We start from the raw sequence: 21,033 nt of genomic DNA, 5'->3' as shown, positions 1-21,033 counted from the left end.
TATAGGAATCAAGAATATCAATTCGAAACCATACTGTCTATTCCAATTCAGGTTTTACCATGTCATGTCTGTGGGAATCTGTGACAAGACCCTTAGCCTCTTGGCTGAGTTTCTTCATCTATAAATGGAAATAATGACAGTAAGCATTGCATAGGGCTTGCTATGGGAAGACACATTTATATAGTGCTTCACACTGTGCTTGGCAACGCAAATCACTGTTCATGATTTTGCAAGTCATTTGTAGTTTCAGTTCTCCTCTGATCCCTCATTACAAACCACACAGCTATCTTATTGAAGACCACAGGTGACCAGATACACCCACGAAGTCTGAGAATTTCAAAGAGCGGTGCTCACTATTGCTGCCCAAGCAAGATCTGGGCCCAAGCCTTCATAGTATCTTACATTTATGTGAGATTTGCTTTAAAAGGAAGAATTGGTCTTGCCAACTTTCCAAATTTAGCCATAACTGGGTCACCTAAAAAAGTAGCGCACTATTCCCTCAAGTAACCTTGTGCTATGTTAATTTTATATGAAGCATTCTTCACTGAATCTTAGCACATTGTGAATCTCATGAATCATTGCTTCAAGAGACAAGTGTGTACAGAATGCATTTTCAGAACCATTGTTAGATATAATGCAGCTTGTCCCTGCACTTGGTCAAATCTGCCTCTTATAGGCTGGGTCCAAAAGTAGAACTGAAGCAAGAACAGGACCCACTTTATGGTGCAGCAGATGAAGCTTCCTCTTGGGACAATTGCATCCATATTAGAATGTCAGATTTAGAGGCCTGCCTCCTCTACTGATCCAGCTTCTTGATAGTGCATCTGTAAAGCAGCATTTAAAGCACGAATGTTTAGTCCTGCCATAAACTAGGGAGACTTGGATGCAATTCCTAACTCCTGGCTTCAGCTTGAGTCAACCCTTGCTTTTGCAAGCATCTGAGTGAATAAACTAGTAGATGGAACTCTATCACACCCCTTTCCATCTTTCAAACATAGAAATAAACGAAACCTTAGAAAGAGAAGAGAGTTTAGTATCAGCATGTTTGTGTTTCATATTTATTGTTAAATCTTCAAGAAAACTTTGCTTTGAATTTGTTGGGCCATATTTCTAAATTCTGCTCCTTTGGCCAGTGAAAGTACTTGGCTAGGTGCCCTTGTTGTAGATGGGAATTTGATCCCAGTCCTGTCTCATGTGCTGATCATAGCCTCTGGAGAAATGTTTCTGAGTTGTTGTCATCAGTTTAGGGCACCAGCCTCATTTTCACAGGCCTAGCTTGCCACATAAGTCATCATCTGTCACAGAACCCTCCTATTGCCTCTGAACTAAAGAAATCACATTCACAACACCTGGCTCTTAGAATCAAATGTTATGTCTGCAGTGAAGCAGTATGCAGAAGACAAAAGCATGTGGAGAAGGACATTAATGTCTTTCAGGGACACACCAAAGGCCACATACCATATTAGAGATTAGAATAGCAAATTTAACATTGAATCTGTTCAATAGGGTGATTTTCTGTTTCATCATATACAGGAAGTATTACATGTTAGGTAATCTTAAGTGAGAGTAAGTGGAGTTAGAATTTAGGAACAGCCCTGGATTAAACTCTGATCTATGTGATTTCAAGTCCATGCATTTCTCATGTTATGAATTGTTTCCATTTTAAAGAAAGAATATATTGAATTTAGAATATTAGACATCCTTACAGAAATAATAATTTAATAGATTTAGAAGCCAGAATGAAGGGATTTTTTAAAAAGTCTACTGGTATCTCTTTCCTGCAGAATTAGAATTTGCTAACACTGTTACCAAATAATCTCACATGTTTCCTTATGAGAAAACTATCACAGTCTGATCTAGTTTAGTTGAAGCAAGATTGTACATCAAGGAGTTGAGAGTTTTATTTGGTTCTCTCAATTTTATGGGATAGAAGGAAGACTGGCATTTGGGAGCCTCCCAGAACTGAGCTCTATCTGTATAGCTGCAGTGGCTGTCAAATGGAGACAATAATACCCTATTTGCTAAGTTGGCATGAAATGTGTAGAAAGTATTATTCATCTGGATTCTAGTTGTGGCTCCATAAATTATATCCCTTACCCCTTTCTAGTATGACCTCTGGGAGATTTACTATCTGAGTAGAAAGAGCTTCCCTTGAAGACATTTACTGAGCCTGAGCTATGTCATACTATTTTGGATGCTTGAACGATGTTAAAGTATTAAAGATCTAAGTACTGCAGCCCCTTGCCACCATGGATACTGGTAGATATGGAGAAAACATTATGAAGCAAAAAAAAATGTAGACTGCATTATTGCTTTAGAATATGACATATACATTGAATTCACTGGAATTCAGACAACATGGGAATGGTTCTAAAGGTCCATCTGGCATGGAGAGGCTCCAACAAGCCTTGGGGCAGTTCTCATGCTACAACAGGCCAAAGAAGAAACTTGGGTCATCAGTTTCTCTTTTGGCTTGCCTCCTTTTAGTTTCCTTATTTCAACAGCAAGAACATGTTAGTCATTTTGTTTGTTTGTTTTCTGCCCATTCCCATTGTGTAACAGCAGTAGAGTTGTTTCACTAGATTATAGTAACAGAACTATAATATTTGACAATCTTGCAAAAAGAATTGAGATAATTTCACTAGTGTGTCTCAGTTTCCACTTTGTCAATTAGTTGACATTCTTTTTGTGGCTTTATAATTGTTCTTATTTTAAAAGCAACTCATAAATAAAACTATTTACAATAAAATCATGAATGCATAGTGTCAAAAATTGGCAAATACATAACATATAAAAATGTATTTTTGCATGAGCCCACCACAGAATGTGAGTTATGATTCATATTTGAATTATTACCTGACAGCTTATTAACATTTTATTAACATAAAGAGAGTGATTTCATAGGTGCAATTCTAACCAGAAATCCATGTTTCCTTTTTCCCCTGCTTCTCTTTTGTTCCTTTTTTTAAATTGAGCATAAACATAATTTCAGTGTACTCTATAATCAAAAGTTGAATACATAACTAACCATAATATTCAACAAGCAAAAGTACAAAGATCACACTTCTGCAGGAATATAAATAAAGGACTGAAAACAGCAAAAAATTCGGAAAATGCCAGTTTTATTTCTATACATTTTTATATATGTATATATTTTTATTTTGAATTTTTGAATAATGTGGTACAATTTCATATAGATTGAGATTCCTCCCCCCCAATCCCCACCCCCTGATAGATTTTCCCATTTTACTACAATGGTGTAGTCATTCATAAGGAATCATAATTCTAACAGTCTCTTATTTAAATGTCCCCCAAAACATCGCTGGTAAAGACAATGTCAGACAGTCCAGCATCCCGTTGTCTACACATGTCCAACAGTTTCATTGGGAATCCATCTTTCATCTGGAAGCAGGGATGCATGTTCTATTATACCCCCACATCTGTATTGATAGACCCCAGTGCTCCATCACTATAGATTTACATGATTTAAAAGCCATGAAACAAGGTCAACAACTGATATGAGTTAGAACAGCCACAACAACAACAGCAACAACATTAACAACAATATTACACCACCATGAAGAAACGCACTACTGAGTAATCAACACTTGGGTGACAAAAAGGAAACACAAAAGTCTTGGGAAAAATGATGCCACCGTGTAATCCATGAGCCAGTGATGAATTTGACAAGAGAAAAGAAAGTATTTGGAATAAATAAAACTGAAATAAAAAACATCAAAACACATGGGATGCAGCAAACAAACAAAAACACAAACAAACCAGTATGGATCAGATTATTGAAGTTACACTTTTCATGCTGGTCTCCACAAGAAGCCATTGAACTTAGCTGGAAAATAAGTTGCTAGACTCTATGCTTGGTATATACTTGCAATGAAAGAACCTCAACAAACTTGAACTGTGGCAATGCAGCAAGGTGGAGGAATCTACCATGAGGGGAGGGTTGAGGGATGGGTAGGGGGAATCCCAGTGCATAAAAAACTGTGTCACATAATGCAATGTAATAAAAAAAATAAAACCTAGCAAAAATAAATAAATAAATAAATAAAGACTAATCCTACAAATGTTAAAAAAAAGTAAATGCCCATTGGACAGCTATGGTAATAGTTTTAAATATAAATAACTTAATTTGATTCATTAAAGCCTATGTAATTAATTCCTAGAAACTTCTTTTAATTTCAATATCATCATTATCTACCACATTCCACAACTATTCATGGACACTGGTATATCCTTCTCTGATGTCTCTTGACTTGAGCATGCTATTCTTGCTTCTTAGAAAATTAACTGAGCTTTTTTTTCCTTTCACTCCAGTTTGATCTCTGTATCACACTAGCTAAGGCATCATCAATGTCACAGGCTCTAATATTTAAAGATTTATTTATTTTGGGCCCGGCGTGGTGGCGCAGTGGTTAAGGTCTTCGCCTTGCACCCCTGGGAGCCCATATGGGCGCCGGTTCTATCCCGGCAGCCCCACTTCCCTTCCGGCTCCCTGCCTGTGGCCCGGGAAAGCAGTGGAGGATGGACCAAGATTTTGGGACCTTGCACCCGCATGGGAGACCCTGAAGAGGCTCCTGGCTTCGGATCGGCATAGTGTTGGCCCGTTGCGCTCACTTGGGGAGTGAATCATTGGACGGAAGATCTTCCTCTCTGTCTCTCCTCTCTGTATATCCGCCTTTCCAATGAAAAATAATAAAAATAAATCTTAAAAAAAAAGATTTATTTATTTTACTTTGAAAGGCAGATTTACAAAAAAGATATCTTCTGTACAATTCACTCCCGAAATGGCCATATATTGGCCAAAGCTGAGCCCATCTAAAATCAGAAGCTGAATCTCTCACATGGATGCAGGAATCCAAGGACCTGATCCATCCTTTGGTGCTTTTCCAGGACATAAACAGAGAGCTGGATCAGAAGTGGAAAAGCCAGGACTCTAACTGACAAACATACCTGTGCTTCAGGCACCACTTGTGGAGACTTAGCCCACAGCCTGTGGTGCCAGCTTCCACACTGTAATATAAAATGTTACAGTAGATATGTAACTTCACTCAAATTATTTCTACCTGTATATTTTTATCTATAGGGTGGTACTAATAGTACTTTTTCTGTTAGGTTTGTGGCACACAAAATGTTAATACAGAGAAAGTACTAGGAATAGTACCTTTTGCACAGTAGCAATTTAGTATTATGTGGGGGAGGAGGTGCTCATTACTTCTGCATTGTACATATTGTGCTGATGACAGTAAAATCAACATTTTGTGAAACTTTCCTCACCTAGGATGAGTTAGGTGACAGTCCTGCATGTTGAGACTAATTATTGCCCATTTATTTGCCTTTTGATGTTGCTAGAATATGGGTTTTATGGGATTAAGGTTGAGGCCATTGATTTCACCAGAATAATCATAATACCCAGTACAATGTCTAGCAAATGACAAGTATTTAATAAATGCTTATGAAGTGGCTGAGTTGGCTACTATAGCATTAAGCAATGAAAAAACTAAGATATATTGTGAAAACTGAGAAGTTACATCTTCAAAACAGAAAAGAGACATGATGTGTCAAAATGAATCCCTTTCAGGTTTTCGAGATTGGAAAATATTGAAGTCATTAAGAAGGTGGAATAAAGATGAATGTCTTGACCTTTCCTTATGACCCCTAACAGAGTATCTTTTACTTTTGCATTCCTGTGCTTACCAAAAAGGACCCAGATTGATAATATCCTATGATATTCAGAACTTTATGTTGTAGGCAGTAAAATGATCTGGATGTATAGAAATGTAAATACATGACCATCACCCTTTTACAACTCAGTAGTATTGCTAGAGCTAGGTATATTAAGTTCAATATACAATGATAAAACATTTAAAAGATTCAGATAGCGTCCTCTGGGAATACCAAGGGCCTATAAACAGAGCAGTTGGTTCTCAATGAAAGACTTAAAGAAGCTTCTCCAATGATGTTACATTTGACCTCACATTTTCTCTTAAAATTTTAAAATATCTTCTTACATTTTATTTCTTTCAAAAATAAGCAGGATTTTGATTCTAAATTAGAATTTTCTAATTTTGCTAATTTGTCTGTAAAAGACTCTTATATAATATGAGTCTGCCATTTGGCTTTGGGTTTTAGCTTCCTGCAAATTGTTTTGCACTTTTTTCCTTTTTAAAATTTAACTCAGCAACGCTAATTTTCTGTTGCAAAGAACACCGAATGAATTCATGTTTGAGGTGACAACTGTTAACAGACTTTTAAGATTTTCTGCAGAGCTGATAACATGCTGAGGAAGCTGACTTTCTAAAGTAAAATAAAATATAGACTCCACGTGTGAATATTCCAGAACCCCAAGATGATTGTTCTATTTCCCCAGTGCATCTTTAAAAGGAAATGATAACAAAATCAAATTACCCCTGAGTCTTGGTGATAATAGGAAAATAGTCTGTTTTAATGTATGAAGGCAGGGTCACTGATATATGCAGAATCATATGTAGATCGAAAATGTAATCATTCACAAATTGAAAGGAAAACTTAATGATAAGATACTGTAACCTTTTGGTTGTTCCTTCTTTATTTGGAAATTGATAGGAAGAGTGAGTGAATTGTCTGGTAGCACTAAATTTCCTTTGTTTAATATATTTACTTAATATGGTCCTGTTATCTAACAGCTTTATGAAACAGAGCTGTTTATTTTTTCACGAATGAAGTGGGAAAATTGAGAAAATAATGAGTATGTCATAGCACTATTGAAAAAATTTTAAAAGATAATGCAAGTAAAATGCTGATCTGACTGCATTGTTGCGGTCCTCTCTTCTCCAATTCCAGGGAAAGTATTAAGATTCGTAACAAAAGCAGGGGCCACATCTATTTCTTCCACAACTTTATTCATCATGTCTATATAGTACTTAACATATAAAGGGCACTCAGTATTTCTTTGTTGAATGAATTTTGAATCCAGCTATTCTGATGTCTTTTTAGTGTCTATTGGAATTCTAGACCTCTGATACTACTCTACTGACAAAGGAATGCATTGAGTCATTCAATGATCTAGGATTCAAGAGATGAAAACACCAAAATGACAAATCCATTTGAGATTCAGGTTTCAGTCCAATCTGTTTTCTACTAAATATACTTTAAAAAGAAAAGTGAGGGCCCATTGCAGTAGCCTAGTGGCTAAAGTCCTCTCCTTGCACCTGCCAGCGTCCCATATGGGTACCAGTTTTTGTCCCTTCAGCTTCATTTCAAATCCAGCTCCCTGTTTGTTGTCTGGGACTGCAGTCGAGGACAGCCCAAAGCCTTGGGACCTTGTACCCATTTGGGAGACCTGGAAGAAGCTCCTGGCTCTTGGCTTCAGATTGGTGTAGCTCCAGCCATTGTGGCTGCTTGGGGGAGTGAATCAACAGACCGGAGAGCTTGCCTTCTGACTTTCCCCTTCTCTGTATATCTGACTTTCCAATAGAACTAGATAAATCTTTTTTAAAAAATTATTAAGTTGTATGGTTTGATAACATTCTTGCTAAAAATATGCTCATTCAAGATAATTTATTTACATATATCTATAAAATTTATGTAACTGCCAAACCAGCGTTCTCCTTGCCGCTTTTGCTTAACATGATGAGTAATTATTGTTATGATTCTCTTGTTATTTTACTGGGATGGTCTTCATATTTGCCTTTGGTTTTGGTGGGTACTAATCCTCTTCTCTGTCCAGAGAACATCTTTAAGTATCATTTGTAGGGCAGGTTTGGAATAGGCATATTCTTTAACTTTTCTTTTCTGTGGAAGAATTTTATTTCATGTTCAAAGACAAAGGAAAGCTTTGCTAGGTATGTTACCTTATGACAATTGTTTAGCTTTAAATCTGGAATATGTCACTCCATTCTCTTCTGGCCTGTAGCGTTTCCTGTGAGAGGTCTCCTGTGAGTTTAATTGGCATTCCTCTATATGTCAATTATCTTTTTCACATGCACATTTAAGGATCTTTTCCTTATGTTCGATTGAAGAGAGCTTGATTATCATATGTCTTGATGAAGATAGCTTTTGATCAAGCCTGTTGGGAGTTCTGTGCCCCTCCTGGATGTTGTTTCTAAATTCTTTCTCCAGATTAGAGAAAATTTCCTTTATTATTTCATTCAATATACTTTTAATCCCAGTTTTTTTCTGCACCATCTGACACTTTCATAACTCTTATATTTGGCCTCTTAATAGTGTTTAATTCTTTAATACTTTTTTTTTTAGCTTGGCCTAGTTCTGCTTGTAACTTTTTGATTGTTTCCCCATTGTGACAAGAAACATCTTCCAATTCTGAGATTCTTTCTTTTGCCTCATTCGCTCTATCATGGAGACTTTCTACTGAATTTTTAATTTGCTCTATTATGTCCTGAATTCCCAATTATTAGGCTTGATTTTGTTTCAGTGTTGCTATTTCCTATGTGACATACCTTAAATTGCTTGAACTCCTGTATGTGCTTCTCGTTGTTCCTGTACCGCCTGTTTGGGATCTGCTGCTCTGTCTCTGCTCCTGGTCAGATCAAACAAATCAGCAGGATGGGCAGTTCTTTGTCTGAGTTCACCTCTTGAGCTCCCAGTGTACTCCCTTTCCTACCTGTTTGGTTGCTAGTGGAGTTCAGATGGCTGTTCACTGAATGCCACCGGGGTATCTGGTTACAGCAGAAACACACTATTATTTCCACTGCTTTCCTGTGTCTGTCAGTCTCCAGGTGCCCCTCTGCTGTCGTTCTGTCCTCTTCTATCTTCTGGAAAATGCCCTCTCTGCTTCACCATGGCTAATGTTTGTCTGTTTAAACATGTCCTTACCATATTCCACATCTTGATTTCCCTGCGGGTCTCGCTCGCTCTTAGGCCAGAACTTGTTATTTTCTTAATGTTATATTTAGACAATTTACAGTTTTTGTTTCACTGTTATAAATATTATGCTTTTTAAACATATTTATGAATAATTGTATTGTCTTCTGATTATTTACTCAGAATAGATTATTGAATTTGAGATGATACCTGGTTTAAAAGTTAGAACCAATTTTAAAGACAAAAGTGATAACAGTAGCCCTGTATTTCTTTCCAGAAACTTTTACTAACTCCTGTCTACAAAATGCAGGGTCTGTGAGTGCTTTACTCCAATACTTCTTAATTTCTTGATGATAGCTATTTTTATTGCCAAAAAATTGTGTCCAGATTGAAGGACTTTTTTTTTTTCTTTTTTTCCAAAAGTGATTCTTCCAGAGGCAAATGCATCGGTACAGCTTCCAGAATAACCTGTCAACATCACACATCATTTTCATTATTCTTGCTTGGTAACACATACTGATTACCTATTTAAAATCTCAAATAGAAACAACAGCAGTAATAGGATCAGCATAGCTGAGTCACTACCTTTATACACATAATCCAAGCATTATGAAGCAAATAAAGATCATACTTTAAATAATACTAAATAAAGAAAATCAACTGTAAGACTGTTTTTTTATTTCTGGTAAATTATTTCTCACTTGAGCATCTGAGCTTTTGTAGTAATCACCTAAAAAATATTTGAACACCTATGACATTCCAGAAATAGTGGATAAAGGATAAGAGACAATGCTTTCCCTTTCCTCCCCTCATCATATAACGAATGGTAAAAAGCTCTAGTTTCATTTTCATCTTTTTTTCAAGATATTAATGATTGTTTGTTATTCTTTGAGAAACATCCAAGGATGGTAGACTAGATTAGCAACAAAGGAATTAACCTCTTGCTTAAACACTGAGGTCTTGATTTTAAACATTTGCTATTATAGTTACACACGATACATTCCCATTTTACATTCCTGGATAATGGGTTTAACAAAATGAAAAATAAGAACTGCTAAAAGAGCATCACCTTAGGAGATGCACAGGGGTTGTTCTACCTATAGTCCCATCATCAGCCTACGTATGGAACATTACTTAAATGCAGCATTCCTGAATTTGCTAATCTCTAGAAAATAACCACAATTCCACACTTCCCCTACATGGTCATTGGAAAAATGAGAGAGAGCTATGACTGTCATATAAATATTTTTAAAATTCAACAATAACAATCTTACATGCTTAGAATTTGGGTTAAACTTTTTTTTTCTCTCATAGTGATATGATGACCAGGAACTTGGACAAGCCCCAACCCTTCCCTGCAACTCGTCCTCCTTACCTTGATGTTTCTAACTAAGAAATTTATAATAATAAGTAGAACCTTAGCTGATTATAGAGTAGTGTGCTGTAACCAAAGACTCAATGCTGGCCAAACACAGTTCTCACAAAAGGTTAGAAAATCACTATCACTTCAGCCTGGAGATAGGATGCAAGTTAGGCATCCCTATCTCTCCTTGATGCAACTAACATATCTGCATATACCAGACAAATTTATGTGCAGAAGTAATAAACAGAAAGAGACATAGATCTACCTAGAGAGGCACCCTCTGCTTACTTCTGCATTGATAGAAAGCATGACAAGAAGACAGAAAATAATGTCCAACATATGCGAAGAAAGAGTCATTCTGTCTAGATGGCCTGTAACATGGATCAGGAAAAGAAGAACAAGTTCTGCCTTGAAGGCTGTCCTACCAAGTAGTTTTCATAGTCCCTAGTGATACCTGACTCACAGAATATCTCAAGATCTAATTTATATTACTTTAAAAAGAGGTAAGAGAACAATTTAGTTATACCATGTACCTGGGAATTAGTGATGAATGAAATTAAGTAAAATGGAAAAAAGTTAATTAGCATTGGGCAAACGTAACTATGGATGCAAAATAAAACCACCTTAGAGACTTTAGAAAATGCTGATTTCTGAACCCTATCTTCAAAGATTTTGATTGAATTCATCTAGATACGAGCCTGTGTGTCAGAATTTTTTATTTGTTTGCTTGTTTGTTTTATCTTAAACTCCCAGGTTGTTCTAATGTGAAGAAAATATTGAACATTAACCTCTATGATGCATATATACATTTTATTTAAACAAATATGGGTCCTAAAAAACTGATACAATTCCATCTGTCACAAGATTCTTTTACCCTCAGTACATTCTCCTATAGATTCCCTTTAGTATCTGTTTTCTGTAACACACTTGGAAACATATTTAGTTTATCCCAATTATTCAGAGATTTAGCTGAAGGTTTTAATTAGAAAGAAAGTAATTCTAAATTTTTTTTTTTTTTTTGGAAATGGAGCAACACTGAATTGGGAATTTAGAAACCTGTACTCTACATTGGATTTTAGAAACAGTAGTTTGCTATTTCTGAGCAAGGGCCTTAGTCTTTTCTGTTGCCATAAACCGTGAGTTTGTGCAAGATATCCTTGGTAACAGTGTGGTTGAACACAAAACACACCCTATGAAATCAGACATACCACTGCCCAAAACCTAAATTAGCCAGTCATTCTGCAGTTTTGAACACCTCAATAAAATTTTCTGAGCTTCCATTTCATCGTTTGTGAAAAGGCATGATAACATTTACTTTATAGGACTTTCATAAATATTTAAGATAAAAATGTGTATTGACTAAACCTTCAAACTTGCTTTAGTTACTATTGCTATTTTTATAAAGACAACTTCCAACTCTGGAATTATGGAAAACTGGGTCACTTTCCTTCCATATACATTTTGCAAGTGCTACTCCATCATTTACTTGAGTATGTCTATATATCCTATCATATTCTTTTCTGATATCAAACAGTAAAAGATAAGGCATAGTCAAATGAACTGACTGTATAATGAACTAATGTGTTGCTATCCATACTAAAAAACAACAGGTTCCTCTAAAATGCTCTTCGCAACATTCAAAACTGAAATGTGTTCTCGGTTCAAATAATATTGGAAAAGGTTGTATAATACATTTATTTCTTGGAGATTCTTGTGAAGAAATATGGTAGAGTTTCAAAAATCCTTCTAGTCATTCCTGCCATTACCACTAATTTGCAGACACATGTGTGAATTTGAATCTTTTATTTCTTCTCACAGCTTGTCCCACTTCACTTTGTGCTTATAGTATTTACATAATCTATTTAGTACTACAGACTCTTAGTTTCATGATCTTTTCATGTGAAATAATCTTTTGCTCAACTCCAGATTAGACACCTACTCCCATAAATAATACTGGATTTGTCATCACAAATAATTGCACTTTTGTTGAAATCTTTGTGTGACCCTTGATCATATTCTGTATAAAAAGCTTAGTAACATACCTGTGTTGTTGTAACTCAGTATTGCATAATACCTAAATTATGTTTCTTGTACACTCTGGATCCCATCACATTTTACTCTTCTTTCCATCTCAAAAGAATAGAAGAATCAACTCCCATTTTCAAATACTTACTCCTTTCAATTTGTTCAAATTATAGAATAAAGCTATTCTAAAATATAGTTATAATTTTGATATAAGCAAGATATACTTACCAACCTAAGTTAAAATTAACAATGACTTATTAAAATGACTTAAAATGCTATTTTAACAGTTGACTTTAATTACATTTGGTTGCAACCAAGATTCATATGGTATTTATTTATTTATTTACTTATTTATTTTTATATTATTCAGAGGAAATCACACCTCTGCTGGTTCACTTTTCAAGTACACACATGGCCAGAGCTGAGCCAGGATGAAACCAGAATACTAGAACTTGATCTGAGCATTCCACATGGGTTAAAGGGACTCAGATATTTGAACTGTCATCTTTTGCTTTCCAGGATATGTATTATTAGTACCAAGCTGGATCATCGGTGAGTAATTGAACTCAAACTAGGCATTCAAATATCAGATCTATGAGTTCCAAGCTATGATTTAACTTAGCCAACTTTCTACTTCTATAAACTTAATTTTCCTCATCTGAAAGACATTGATATATGAGAAACACACACACGCGTGCACAGACGCAAGGAGAGGAGAGAGTAAGTCAGAGTCTTATATTCCCTGATTTATTTTTCATACTTATGTTCTTATATTGTTCCTATTCTTATATTTCCTGATTCATTTTTCATTCATCCCCTGATTCAAAATCATATCACATAGGACTGGGCCAGGCCAAAACAGGGAAATTACTCTTTGTTTCCCACGTGGGTGGTATGGACCCATGTTCTTGAGCTATTACCTGCTGAATCCTAGGTTGCATCTTAGGAAAAAGCTAAAGGTGGAAGCAGAGGTAGGATTTGAATCCAGGCACTGTGTTCAAAGTGCAGCCTTACTGCCCTCAATATCTACATATTGACTGTGATTGGTATAACCTGAAATTTTATTTGACACTTTCTGTTGCAGTTTTATCATATGCAAATTAAATTTGCTAGGTCACACATATTAGAAAATTTCCTGAAGTCTGGATTTAACTAGTATTAGTCTCATGGAATTGTTTGTTTGTTTTTCTTCCCTCATTTTTTTCCTCCAAATTTGATAATTCATGGGAGGATTCATATTTCATTGAGGGCTTTTCCCCCTTTGAATTGTAGAAATAATTCATAGTTTTGCTGGGTATTTCCAAGCAGAGCCATGTAATGCCTTATTGTCTCATTTTATATATGCTGTAATGGCTAAATGGATTTGTATGGTGTTATTCTAATCCATCCATTAGAAAGTTGAAAAGCAAAGTTTTGCAGATTGATTTTCTTTATGTATACCAAATCACTCTGACTGCTTTTCTAAAGGTTTATGACTGCCATAGCAGTAGCATCTAGTGTTCCGCTTGGAAGGTATCTAAATTTTTACCTCATTGTTCTCATCTGAAGAAAATATTTTGCTATCATTTCTGGACTCTTATTTATAGAACCTTGTATGAATAAAACGGAGTGCTTTTAAAAGCAGTATGAATTGTTCAGCAAATTACACACACACATATACACACACACACGCTTGGCTTATAATAATATGGTCCTAAAGGAAAGAAATATACCCTTCTCATTGTTGTTCCTTGTAAGTATTCCTTACTCTTCTGTCTTCCCAGTTACTTTCTGAGCTCCAAGACCCCAAGAGAATCAGTCCGTCATTATCAGTACTGAATCTCTGACTCCATGCTTGATGTACAGGAGGTCTCGTAAAAATAGTAGTTTGAATTATTGACCTGGAAAGTGAATATTTTCATAAGTGAAAGAGTGGAGTCCTAAGTTTAATGATCATTAATAATATTTCATCTCAAAATCAAGAATTAATGGGGAAGTGATTGGGCTCAAAGCTAATGCATTTTTGTGGTAAAAATGCAAAAGTCCTTTGGCTTCTGCCAGAGTCTACCCAGTTGTCACACACTCCTAAGAATGATTGCTGCTGCCTTACCAGCAATATAAGTGATGAGAGACATTTGTAGTTTGTAGTTTGCCTAATAAATATTTTATCCCACTCCCCAAAATTAGACAGTTAGATGCCTACAGAAGTCCTCTCTACAATTCAAATGTATTAAGATTCCTCCAACTCCTCCCCTTCAAATTCCATATTTGAATGATGTTTCTTTTAGTTGATTTCTCGACCTTCTTAAGTTTGCTTGTGTTTAAACAGCACCAATTATTTTTCTAAAAATTAAACATAAAAATAATTTTAAAAATTACCTCCATTTTTCAAAATTAATTTTCACTGTATGACTAAAACCAATAGAACATCTGGAATACTTAAATGATTTCATGCCATTTTTTTCTGTTGTGCTTTTATTTATATGTAAAGGGAACACAGTAAGCTTTTATCAGCCAGTCTGAATAAAGCTTGGAATATCTTCTGGAAGAATTGAAAAAGGAGTAACCTGTGAAATTATTCCATCTTGAGTTGATGTCAATGTGGCTTTCCCAGTGAATTGGGCATGACAAGTTTCAGTTGTTTGCCTGTTTGTTTCATTCCAGTAAGCAGAAACAAGTTCTCTCTTTACCTGTTCCTGAGGCAGTTTTAAATTGACTAGACCCTTCATTATGACACCTTTTGTGGCATCTCAAAAAATAAATCCCTAAAAAGGTTGTGAGAAACCCCCTCAAATAAATGCAAAATAAATATCACTTTACAACTCTGATTTATAAAAATCTGCTGAGGCCTTTTTCAAAATGACCTATATTTAATCTAGTTTTTGCAAGAAGGGTCATCTGCATGATCTTGAGGAACATTCATAAGAGCAGTTAATTTAAATGCTGAGTTTATGTTTTGGAAAGGTGCCCAAGAGTCCTGAAGTAGGAGATTTTCTTTAAGCCAATAAAGACCACATGATGTTCCATGCTGCTACTAAATAATCCCATGTGCCTGGCTGTAACCATGGAAACCAACAATGGTCCCATAATTACTATAGGTTCCAACTGTAGCATGTCTCTCCACCTCCAGTCTATCACTTACACTGCTGTCAGTGATTTTTCTGTAAGACAAATATAGCATGTCATTCCATATTTTATTCCTCATAAATCTCAGAATCATTGCTGTGCATTGCCACTCAGAAGTCTAACATGTCCTGCATAGTCTAATTTTCCAACCTCATGATCTGTGAATCCTGCTCATATTTCCCACATAGATTCTTTGGTACTGTTGAAAGTGCTCACGTGCTCTTTTCTCACTCATCTTTCTCTTCTTGATAAATTCTTCAAATCAACTGAATTATGACTTCTTGAGTAAGGCGTATTAACTGGAATAGTTATTCATTTTTCTGGTTCCCAGTAACCAGACACCTATCATATGCTCAATTAATATAGAAGTATGAATAAATATTACTTTAGAATGCAAGTGATTTTTTTGTCTTGCTTGGGATGCTGTGTGGTTATCAATTAAAAAGAGAATCCTGAAATATGAAATATGCAGTTCATGCCATGGCCAAAGAAATAGGACCATTTCTTGTTAGGTTGTCTTCAATTATTTCGACTCCCAAGTCTCCATTTTCTCATTCTACAAATATGATCTAGTTTTTCATATTCTCAAGATGTGAACTCCTCTTTTAACTATCCCATCCCTTCTGTAAGCTACATTATTACTTGCACTTCCATTATCGCCTAGAGTCTTGAAAGAAAAAAAAAAAGTCTGGCATCTATCTGGAAAATTAATTGGTGTTAGGTAAGAAAAAGTGGTGTTCCAAAATTAAATAAATTAAAAAGTATTGAATTATGCATTAAAGAGGTTTCTTTGTTGAATGATTTCTTGGTGTTTAATATGCTATTACCACAGAAGGAGGACAGAATATACTTTGTAATTTACCTGACTTTAGGGAGAAACTCAAGAGACTAACATTTGCCTTCTTTGCCTTTGTTTTCTTCCACTTTCTCCTAGTTCATAATTTAACTCAGTAAATTCTGCTTTATGTCCAAATCACATAAATTAAATGATTCTCACAGAGGTCACTATGACTTATTAAACCCTTAACTCAGTGGGTTTTTGTTTTTATTAAACTCTGTATCGCCTAGGGAGCTTTAAAATGTCTTGTGCCTGGTACCTATTCCTGCAGATTCTGATTTGTTTGACTGAAGTGGTGACCTGGACATCAGGATTTATAAGTTCTTTCTGTATAATTCTAAATGCAATAGCACTTGAGAACTAATGCCCATTGCCTCAAGTTCTCAGTTAATTCTTTAATTCATATTGAGTACTTGTGGAAACAGAAATAAATAAGGTACTGTCTTTTCCCTAATGGGTGTAATAGTATAATAAAGACAGACAGTGGATACGCAATGTAGATATAAGTATTGAGATACTTATGACTTGCCTCTCAGGAAGTAGATAGAGGCACAGGCAAAAACCATAGTTCTTCCAAGAGAATTGGGAAGAACAAGAAAGGTTTTGTGGTGAAATTCATTGATAAGATAACATTCATAATGCAGGAAAGGGTGATATGTGGGGAAGAATATTTGGGTATGTGAGTCTGCAAAACAAAGGCAATATTGATGGTGGGGTAATTGTGACAATATATCATAAGTGGTACAATGATGGGGAAGAGATGAGGGAAATCCAAATTAAAACATCGATGAGGTACCACCTAACACCAGCAAGATTGGCCCACATAAACAAGAACACCAACGGACGCTGCTGGTGGAGATGCGGGAAAAGAGGAACCCTATCCACTGCTGGTGGAGCTGCAATTGGTACCAGCCTTATGGAATTCAGTCTGGAGAAAACTCAAACAACTCAAATCTGCATACATATGACCCAGCAATAGCACTCTAGGAATATATCCAAAACACACTTTTTACGACCAATCCAACATGCTCCATATGTTCATTGCAGCACAATCAGTAATAGCAAAAAAAACATGGAAGCAACGGGAAATGCCCATCAGAGAGATTGGATAAGAAGCTTGGTTCATCTACTCCTTGGGAGACTACTCAGCTATTAAAAAAAACAAAATGCAGTTCGTTGTGGCTAAATGGGCACAAACTGGAAACATAATGCTAAGGTAAATGATTGTGAATCCCAAAAGATTAGATTCCATGTTTGCCTTGAAATTTAACGTGTAATTTTTGTTTGGTTGTTTGTTATTTTTTGAACTGTCATTGATACTGTTTCTCAACCCAGATGTCTCGAAGAAGGAACTTGCATTATTTTTAACATATTGTTTTCCCACATACTATGTCAATAATTCCATAATGTTGTTATAATGATATGAGGCCTTGTTGGGGGTTTTAACTGACGGAGATCTTTACTCTGTTAGACTATCTTCAGACCATAGAAAGTCTCCCCAAGAGGCCACTGATACTTATACTGGAACAATAGGGACCGGAACTTTATGCTAGGCATGTGTTGCAAGCAATGAATCTCACTGAACTTGATCTTATAACGGTTATGCAACAAGGTGGAGGAATCCACCAGGGGGAGGGGTTGTGGAGGGGTGGGGGGAATCCCCAGCGCCTATGGAGCTGTACTACATAATACAATGTAAGCAACAATAATAATAAAAAAAAAAAGAAAAATGACATAGGTTACTGTATGTGGAACAGTCACATTGGATAGTTTCCTTTTTACCTTTTTAAAAAAGATTTGCTATTTATTTGTATTGAAAAGCAAGCTTTGCAGAGAGAAGGGGAGGCAGAGAGAAAGATTTTCCAACTGTCCATTCACTCCAAATGACCTCAATGGCTGGAGCCAAGCCTATACAGAGCCAGGAGTTTCTTCTGGGTCTCCCACATGCCTGCAGTGTTCCAAGAACTTCCTCTGCTACTTTCCAGAACATGAGCGGGGAGCTGGATGGGAAGTAGAACAGCCAGGGCATGAACCAGTGCCCATATGAGACTCTGGTGCATGCAAGGCAAGGATTTAGCCACTGAGTCATTATGCCAGGTCCTGGATAGTTTTTCATGTTAATTAATGTAGAGCTCTACTGCCAGAGAAATTACGAATATTGTAGTATTTGAATAGGAACAATACATGATATAATTTGCCTTTTTGAGTTGTCACATTATTTTTTTCCTAACCTGTAACCTTTAAGAGCAGGCCCATATCTTTCTTTGATTGTTTTTTGTAATTGTTTTATGATACAGTTCCATAGGCCCTGGGATTTCCTGTCCCACTCCCTAAGTTTCCTCTCCTTCCTATCTTCTACTGATTTTCCCTCTAGTATCACAATGGGTGGACCATCATGCCACTATTGAAGTGTTTCCTAACATTGTAAACATGGACAAAACTGAGAGTCCAGCATCCTATTGTCTGGATATTTTCAACTATATCACTGGGAGTCCATCTTGGTCTGGATGCAGAGAGATATACTGCACTTTGTCTCCATATCTGGGCATGTCATTCTCTGCTACACTTCTGTTATACATCCCATTAAATACAGAGCCAGTTAATACAGTCCACAATAGGAAGAAAAACAGAAAATTTTCATCAAACAAAGTTAAAGAACATGCTACAAAAATACCAACATGTTGCTGGAGTGATGAAAATGAAAATCAGGATAGCACTGACTAAGCTTTGTCTGAGGATCAAAGTACTGTTTACTGGCCAAAGCTAGAACAAGAGTTTAGGAAAACAGTGAAGTATGTTTTTATTATTATTATTTTAAAGCCCTTATTTTAAATGTAAGCAGAGTTTTCTAAAGTTATAATAAGGCAACTAGGAAATAGAGTTTTTTCTTATTTTAACCATTTAAATGTATACACATTTTGTAGAAGGTTCTTTGGGGGGGTTTTTTGTTTGTTTTGTTGTTGTTGTTGTTTTAAAGACTTACTTGTTTATTTGGGCAGAATAAGAGAAAGAGATCTTCCATCCACTGATTTACTCCCCGAAGTGGTCCCAGTGGCATGGGTTGAGCCATACCTAAGCCCACAACTTGGAACTCCACCCAGGTCTGCTATGTGGGTGGCAGGGGCTCAAGTACTCTTAATGTCTTCCACTGCTCTACCAGGCATGTTAACAAAGAGCTAGACTCAAAGCGGGACCAACCAGGACTGCAAACAGTGCTGATAAGCAATGCAGGTATTACAGATGGAGGTTTAACTAGTTGCACAATAGCACTGGCCCTTGGAAACTTTTCAAAATGAGTGAATTATGCTTGTTAGTTATTTTGGAAGAGGTAGTGGAGTAGTAATTAAGAGTTCTGGATTCTGGATTTCTACCTCTAAAGGACAGGTGAGTTACTTGAAGCTTAGTTAACTCCATGTATTAACACATTTCTTGAAACAATTTTTGGCAGATATTCCCCAACTATAGTCATCAACATTCTGGATTCTAGAGTCACACTTAAATGTTGGTGCACCACTGTCCTTTGCTGTAAAATTAGAATGCAATTTACAGTCATAATATTGGACAGTCTGCATGGATCATGCACAGAGATTTTGTGATATTTCTGAAGCATTTCTTGACATTATTAAGACTAAATGAGTTAATTTATTAGCCGCTTAAAATTATTAGTATTTGATCCATGGTAAGCACTAATGAGTGTTAGCTGTTCCTACTTCTGATTTCATTAATCCAAATTTTTCTGCAGGTAAAACAAAGTGGATTGCAATTTAAAAACAAGTTGTATAGCTCTAACTCACAAAACATTTTGCACATATATTCAGATTTTTTTTTAAATCTAAACCAGGTATCTTGGGCTTGTCAAGTTTTGTGTTTTAAAGTTGTTAGTTGCTAGTATCCAAAGGAAAACAATATGTAGAGCAGATCTTTGGATATCTGAAGAGGCAGTCATTGGTGAATTTGATGAAAATATTCTCAGTAGATAACCCAAATTCAGTGTTTAGCTGTATGGACATTTATTACTTGAAGCTGAAGGCATGGATCAGTTATCTAAGATAAATATATGGACGCCAAGAATGACCTTGTAGGAGAAAAAGTAGAGTAAGGAAGACAAAGAGGCTCCACAAAGCATAATTAGGAAAGCATCTAGAGAAAAGCATATTACCCAAATTAAAGGAAGGGAATTTTCAAACATAGTGAAATAAGCACTGAAAAGTGCTGTTTGACTAGAACATCATCACTGTGTTGAGGTGGACCTGACGAGTGTGGTAAGTATAGAAATCAAACATCACAGAATTAATGGAATAAATATTGATAGGGAATAAAGTTGCTAGTTAGAAGGGAACATGGTGAACATAGTGTTGAGTAATGTGTACTTTATGTGTTTATCAAAGGAACTAAAATGCACAGGGATGTTAAGATGCTCATAGAAAAATAAAAAGATAATTATGAAAAAAAGAAATTCTAAAACTTCTTATAGAAATTGTTGCTACTGTATGACCCATGTGGTGCTGAGGAAATGACAATAAAAACAAGAACATGTCCATGGCCATACCACCCTGAACGTGCCCGATCTCATCTGATCTTGGAAGCTAAGCTGGGTAGAGCCTGGTTAGTGCTTGAATGGGAAGAAACAAGAACATCATTACCCATGAGATGTAGCAAAAACAGTGTTGAAAGGGACATGTACAACCTCATGCGCTTACAGGCAACCAAAAAGTGTCTTATGGATAATCAATTAATGAATCACATGAACATATTGAAAAAGATACAAATGATCAGGAAGTGCAAAAAGGCAAAATTCACAGCAAAAATAATTAGATTTGACATCAAAAAAACTGCAAATTGAAACAAGAAAGCCATTCTCTAAGAGGATAAGCAACATAACCTT

General features: G+C 35.9%; 1 protein-coding gene across 5 annotated transcripts in view; it reads left to right on the top strand.

Annotated features, from left to right (window-relative positions):
* DLG2 (discs large MAGUK scaffold protein 2) overlaps positions 1-21,033 on the top strand; it is a 1,763,217-nt gene that overhangs the window by 769,467 nt on the left and 972,717 nt on the right. The gene's annotated exons all lie outside the window — the stretch shown is intronic.

The sequence above is a fragment of the Ochotona curzoniae genome, unplaced genomic scaffold, assembly GCF_017591425.1.
Source record: "Ochotona curzoniae isolate NIBS_2020 unplaced genomic scaffold, NIBS_Ocur_1.0 scaffold_3223, whole genome shotgun sequence".
In the NCBI taxonomy this organism is placed as follows: domain Eukaryota; kingdom Metazoa; phylum Chordata; class Mammalia; order Lagomorpha; family Ochotonidae; genus Ochotona; species Ochotona curzoniae.
Note: the sequence above shows the minus strand (reverse complement) of the source record. Positions and strands in the feature narration are given on the sequence as shown.